Consider the following 7484-nt stretch of genomic DNA (forward strand, 5'->3'; position numbering starts at 1 on the left):
ATATATATGTATATATGTATATATATATATGTATATATATATATATATTATTTATATAGATAGGGTGATAAATTGAATATTAATTCAATTTAAAACCAAATGGCCTAGCATATAAAAAAAATCTGAAAATTCAGAAAAAAATTGTATTACACATGTATAAGGGATGACCACTAGGTGGACATCCAATATGCTAGAAAGAGGTCATCAACGACCCAACCACAAAGAAAAATAATGTTCTCCAGAAAAATTTTTCTGGAGAACCTAGTGGTCATCCCTTATACACGTGTAATATATATAGATATATATATATCCATGTGTATGTATGTATACATATATATAATGACTCATCCTATCTAAATAAATAAATATCCTTCATTAAAAAAAGGCACTATTTAAAATAAATGCATGAAGTGAAGTGTGCTTGTGTGTGTAAATGCATGTGTATGTGTATGTATATAGATATGTGTGTGAATGCATGTGTGTGTGTGTGTATAGGTACATATGTGTATAATCGTGTGTGTTTGTATTAATCTTCCAATGTCTCTTGACAACAGGTGTTGGTTTGTTTATGTACCCATAACTTAGCAGTTTGTCAAAAGTACCAGATTTAAAGCAAAAAAAATAAGTATAGAGATTGATTTCTTTGCTTAAACCTTTCAAGGTGGTACTCCAGCATGGCTGCAGTTCAAATTCTGTAAAACAAGTGAAAGATAAAAGACTGTTTAATCTGAGGCAAACGATCACCTCTGTGACTTTTATGCCATAAATATGTATGAAAGGAAATAGGCATACATTTATATCTCTATTTAGAGGCAAGTTGGATTTGCATAAGTTTGTGGGTGAGAAAAGCAAGAAGTAGTAGAGAAGGAATGAAAAAAAAAGGAGAGAATGAAGAAGAGAGAAATGTAGAAAGAGAATTGGAAATGCAAAGATGCAAATGAGATTGAAGAGTACAGGGAAGGAAAGACACAGAACATTGAGAGAAAGTTGGAAGAATGGGGAAAATCATTGGAAGTTTTGGATCAAAAAAGAGAGATGGATGGTAAAATGGAAAGGAAGAACAAAAGGAAAAAAAATTGTCAGGGAAACACAGAAAGAGAGAAAGAGGAATTGTTCCATGTTGTTGAAAGGCTTCAAAGGCTTGCAGGGGAGTCGGTTGTTTTACAAATTGTTTTGGTTCCTCTCAGGAAACTGAGGTAAAGATTTCTTATTGCAAATATACAAACAATAATCATGGAAACTACTGCAGGCAGCTTCATATACACAAGCATTTGAAAACTTTTCTCTATATATAGAAAGGGGTTCAATGAGCACCTGGGAGCTTAATGCAGATATTTTCCAATATATCTTTCAATATATATATGTGTGTGTGTGTGTGTGTGTATACATACATATATATACATATATATATATGTGTATATTTATGTATATATGTGTGTGTGTGTGTGTGTGTGTGTGTGTGTGTATGTATGTATGTATGTATGTATGTATGTATGTATGTATATGTGTACGTATGTAAGCATGAATATATTTTCATCGTAAATAACAGAGTGCTCCATGCATGATACAGAGCCATGATGATTACGTGATAAAATATCCAAGTAAAGATATACATGAAAATGGCTTTCTCACAGTTTGGTAAAAAAATTTTCTTGTACATTAAAGAAATAAATATTAATATTTCTTCCTTTTTCACACAGTCATTTTTTTTTTTATTCCTGTTAAAAAATAAAATAATACCAGCACGCTGTAAGTAAAAAAAAATGCTTTAATTTTCTTTTCTTATAGAATCAATACATTTATAACATAGCTACATTTGCCTTAATGCTGAAAATATATTGAAATCTTATGATTAATTTATAAGTAATTTTGGTTATTGGCATACTATAATGAATTCACAAGATTTTGATGATGTGAGGCTATGCATTTAAGTGAAATTGACTGGAATAATTATTTCTAACTTTGGAAGAAGACCACAGATTTTAGAGGAGTACATTTATAGTACCTTACATTATCAACTTCAGAAGCATTAAAAGCAAATCAGTCTCAATAGTATTCGAACCTAGAATTCAGAGGTATTAAACTAAATACTATTACATATTTATTCTTGTATTCACTCATTCTGATACCATATGACTTCAATGTTCAACTGGTATTAACCAATGAGTGCTTTGAACTCTGAATATAATGGAACATACCAAATATTGGTTTCAAATTTTGGGAAGGGGCCAGCAATTTTGGAGGAGGGAGCTAGTCAATTACATCAACCCCAGTGCTCAACTGGTTTTTATTTTATCGACTGTGAAAGGATGAAAGGCAAAGATGACTTTGGTGGAATTTGAACTCAGAACATGAAGATGAGCAAAATGTCACTAAGCATTCTGCCTAGCACAGTAATGATTCTGCCATCTCACTGCCTTAAGGAACATATTGAATATTGATTTCCAATTTTAGCACAAGGCCAGTAATTTCAGTGGATGGGGTAAGTCGATTACATCAACCCCAGTACTCAACTGGTACTTATTCTATTGATCACCAAAGGATGAACAGCAAAGTCGACCTTGGCAGAATTTGAACTATGAATGTAAAGATGGACAAAATTCCACTAAGCATTTTGCCCATTGCAGTAACAATTCTGCCAGCTCGCTGCCTTAAGAAACATACTAAATATTGCAAAATATTTCTTCTTGTACTCTACTATTTGTCTTATATTGATTTAACTAACACCCTATTAGTGTGTTAACATTTGGTGACCAGTCACTCATTAGTATGAACATTAGTAATGCATAACTATTCAACTATTCAAGAGGAACCTTGAGGGCACTGACCTCAAAGTCTTAGAGAACACCAGAAAGCCATGAGCACAGTCTCTTCTTCCAGATCAAACCAATAACAAAATATTTCTTCCTTGCATATTTTCTTCTGATTGATAATGGTTTGGGATTTAGGCCATAAGGCCAACACTTTTGAGGGGAGAGTTTATAGTCAATACCATCAACCCCAGTATTTCATCAGCACTTAATTTTATTGACCCAGGAAGGATGAAGTGCAAAGTCAACTCCATCAGGATTTGAACTCAGAATGTAAAAACCTGGAACAAATAGTGCAAAGCATTTTTCCGATGCTCTGACAGTTGTACCTGCCTGCCACCTTATTCTACAAATAAATAATGATAGCAGTGATAAGGCCTCATCAGTTAGGTTTGACTTTATAGATTCATTTCTATTTCGGAAGATCCTCTGCATGGTCCAGAACTGGACAAGGTTTACAACAGTTAACTATTCATGCAAATCTCTTCTTGCCATATTACTGATGTTACTCAGGGGAAAGTCAAGGCTGATACAGTTCGGCACTAGTGTTGTCACAGGTGTTGCCTTCAGAACAAAGAGAACTGGAACAGATATTGCACCTTGTCTGACTGTCAAACAATTCTTCCAGCCCATTGTTTTGAAATGGAGCTACTTCTATTGACCCTAAAAGGATGAATGGTAAAGTTGAGTTTAGCAGGATATGAACACAGAACACAGCAAAATGGAACAAATTCTACAAAGTATTCTATTTAGCTCTCTAATAACTCTGCCACCTTAGTAACTATAGTTATAGCAGCAACAGCAGCAGCAACAGCAGCAGCAACAGCAGCAGCAACAACAACAACAACAGCAACAACAAAAGTAGTATCATATTGAATAACAACAGACATCACTACTCCAAGGCTCCCCAGAACATCTATTAACATCGATAAAATAACAATGAAGAAAACCAAAAATAAATGATAAAAATGTTGAAAGGATACCTTTGTAAGTAACACATTAACTTTACTTTTATTGCTCTTAGCCTAATATAACTTATGTTTTGCTACTCTTCACAGAAATCATCAACAGACCACCATGTGTAAACATATTGATGGAGCACCAGTTAAATCAACCAACATCAGATAAATTCTGCTTGGCATAAATGAAATGAAAAACAATATAAATGAAAACATGAAAACTTATCGTTCAGTCCAAAGTTTTTAAAAAAATGACATATGTGCTTTGAATTTGATGCATAAAAAATAGAAAAAAGAATGGAGCATGTAAAATTGCACATTGTCCAAGACTGATAAGCTGGTATACAATAAAAATGATGCCTATCTAAATAAATGACCAGTTATTTCACTTCTCAAAGAAAACAGGAAAGACAAAAATTGACCTGATAGGAATATATTTCAATACTGTATACTTTATAATTTGGTTTGGAAAATATGCAAGGAAGGAATATTTTTTTATTGGTTTGCTCTGGAAGAAGAGACTGTGCTCATGGCTTTCTGGTGTTCTGTAAGACTTTGAGGTCAATGCCCTCAAGGTTCTTCTTGAATGCATTACTAATGTTCATACTAATGAGTGACTGGTCACCAAATGTTAACACACTAATAGGGTGTTAGTTAAATCAATATAAGACAAATTCTGCCTGATACAAGTAAAATTTAAAAGTAATATAGATGAAAACTATAGACTTATTGTAGTAGAACAGTAGTTGGTCATTCTTGAAACCAGGGCCAGATAGAGATCCATAGAGGCTCTAAGCATTTAAAAGATTTTGGTGCGCCCATATACATGTAGTTCAAAATATAATATCAGCAATATACAATAATGAGGGAGGTACTTGTGTTTTGGAAGAAGAATAGAATGTGTGGTTGGTATGTTAGGTAGAAGTGATTTGTAGGATCTTGGTTACATTGGAGTCTATGGATATTAGAAGATAAGAGGGATAATTGTCCAGTGTGTTTAGTGTTATATTTTTGCATCTAGGGCAGTGTAGAGCATACCAGTGTGTCATGAGTTCACAATAATGATAACCTTACAGAAAGGAAAATCAATAAAAACCACTAAATCATGGTAGATAAAGAAACAGAAATAAGAGAATTAAGGCAAATGCACACTCATAAATACAAATTAACAATTTAAACAAATATAACTAAATAAAATATAACACAAACACATTAAAGAAAAGGTTAGTAAAGAATAATATAGGCACATGTTAAAACAGAACTAAATGCCAAAAATGAGGCAATAAGAATCATTTCTGAAGCTGTTTTTGTAATACATTATAATTATGATATCCTCAATTGCTTGGTAAAAGAATTGATGAAAATAAATGAGAAAACGAGATAAATAATTGTTTCTAAGGCAAACAAGGCTTGAACTTTGGAAGAATGGAATAGTCTGTTATATTGACCATCATTATCTGATTATTAGTTTATTTTATTGAATCCTCAAGGGATGAAAGTTGACCTCAATAGGATTTGGACTGAAACTGTAATGAGCCAGAAGAAATGCTGCAAGATATTTTGTGTGACATTCTAAAGATTCTGCTGATCCACCAACCTTAGTGAATCAGCAAAGTCATGAAAATAAATAATGACTTCGGTGAAATGAGATAAATTCTGACCGTGCTTATTATACATCTCTCAAAAATTTGATAAAAACAATTATATACACCAGGTGCAAGCATGGCTGTGTGGTTAGAAGCTTGCTTCCCAACCACAAGATTCTGGGTTCAGTCCCACTGCATGCTGCATGGCATCTTGGTATACTACTATAGCCTTGGGCTGACCAAAGCTGTGCGAGTGGATTTGGCTGACAGAAACTGGAAGAAGCCCATCCTGTATCTCTCTCTCTCTCTCTCTCTCTATATATATATATATATATATTGTCAGTTGTTCATATATCTGAAAAAGAAACACACTCTAAAGCATTAGAGCAGTAATATATTTTTTTAGGCAGTTGAAAGTTATGGGTATTCATAATGTGACCACTGGTTTTGTACCTATAAAACGCTTAGCAGTATAGGTAACTTGGCAGACTCAAATAGCTGAAGGCACATAACCTTCCTACAACTTCAAGAAGAAATATTTAATGGTCAATTGGTTTTGTAAACAAAACATAATTACCCATGCTGCAGGTGGGACAGGGTTAGCAGAGCAAAATTTATCCTCCTTACATCAGCTCTGGCTATGGTGATATTTGAAGGAGCTGTGGTGGGACTATTAAACAAATAGGGAATTCTAACGTTGAGAATGGAAACGTTTTAGATGAGGGCATTGACTGAATACTTCCTTCTTGAAGTTTAAAAAGGTTCCTGGACTGAACAAGTTTTTTAGGATTCTTGCCCTCTCAGCTAAGTAAAGCTTACATTGTTTGCTCTCATTTATATAAGCCCCTGGTTGTCCAAGAAGCTTCCATCTAATTAAATATGGGGTTCTTACTGCTTTTAAGCACCATATATGGCTGGCCAAGGACATGATGTTGTGCCTTTCTGGTATCCTAAAAGAAGACTGGTGGGTGTTCAGTCATTACTTAAAATGGGAGGATGGTTGAACCAACATATTTTTATGTCTGTTTATTATATGTGCTACCACTGTTGATGTTTCTTTCATTAACTTCAAGTCTGAGGTCATCGTTGTCGTTGCTGGCAAGCAGTTTTGGTGTGTTTAGGTCCCTGTATCTTAGTAGTTCAGCAAAAGAGACCGATAGAATAAGTATCAAGCTTTAAAAAACGTACTGGGGTTGAATCCTTTACCTGAAAATTATTCAAAGCAGTGCTCCAGCATGACCACAGTCTAATGACTGAAACAAGTAAAAAACAAAAGATGCCATGAATACGAGAAACTAGAGATTTTCAGAAGTGAGAAAACTTATAAAATATTTATATTGAATTACGAAAATATCTAGTAACAAATAATTGAACACAAATGTAATAATACAGTTCTATATTTAAGAGATGAGGAATTATGTACATTATTTACATTATTTACATTTTTTACATTATTAACATTATCTTATTTACATTATTTACATTATCTTGTTTGTTGTTAACACAACGTTTCAGCTGATATACCCTCCAGGAATGAGAACCCAGGTTCGAAATTTCCCCAAGACACCTGATGAAGGCTGGAGGGTATATCAGCCGAAACGTTGTGTTAACAACAAACAAGATGAGGACAAATATCCGTCAAATGTAAATAATGTAAATAATGTACAAATGTAATAGTTACAAAACATGGATAAAACCAAAAAAGAAAAAAAAATACTGAATTCTGTCTTCAGAAAAGTCAAGAGAAATAAAGTAGGAAGATATAATGGACAGTTGCAAGAACAGACAAACAATATCCACAAATATCAAAAAATTAAAAGCTAAACTAAAAAATGGGATTAAAAAATGTCATACCTAGATGCTGACAAGAAAATCCCTTATATGGTCAATACTCGACGAGACTGGATAAAGTAGATAAACAAACACACAAAAAAAAAAAATGAATACACAAATAAACAAATAGGTGCAGGCATGGCTGTGTGGTAAGAAGCTTGCTTCTCAACCACATGGTTTCGGGTTCAGTCCCACTGCATGGCACCTTTGGCAAGTGTCTTCTACTATAGCCTCGGGCCAACCAAAGCCTTGTGAGTGGATTTGGTAGACGGAAACTGAAAGAAGTGTCTGTGTAT

At 33.7% G+C, this 7484-nt stretch overlaps 1 long non-coding RNA gene across 2 annotated transcripts in view; it reads right to left on the bottom strand.

The window, feature by feature from the left end:
* Positions 1-7484, bottom strand: part of LOC128249371 (uncharacterized) — a 146403-nt gene that overhangs the window by 85819 nt on the left and 53100 nt on the right. The window lies entirely within an intron of this gene.

This window comes from Octopus bimaculoides, chromosome 14 (genome assembly GCF_001194135.2).
Source record: "Octopus bimaculoides isolate UCB-OBI-ISO-001 chromosome 14, ASM119413v2, whole genome shotgun sequence".
NCBI classification, from domain to species: Eukaryota; Metazoa; Mollusca; class Cephalopoda; order Octopoda; family Octopodidae; genus Octopus; species Octopus bimaculoides.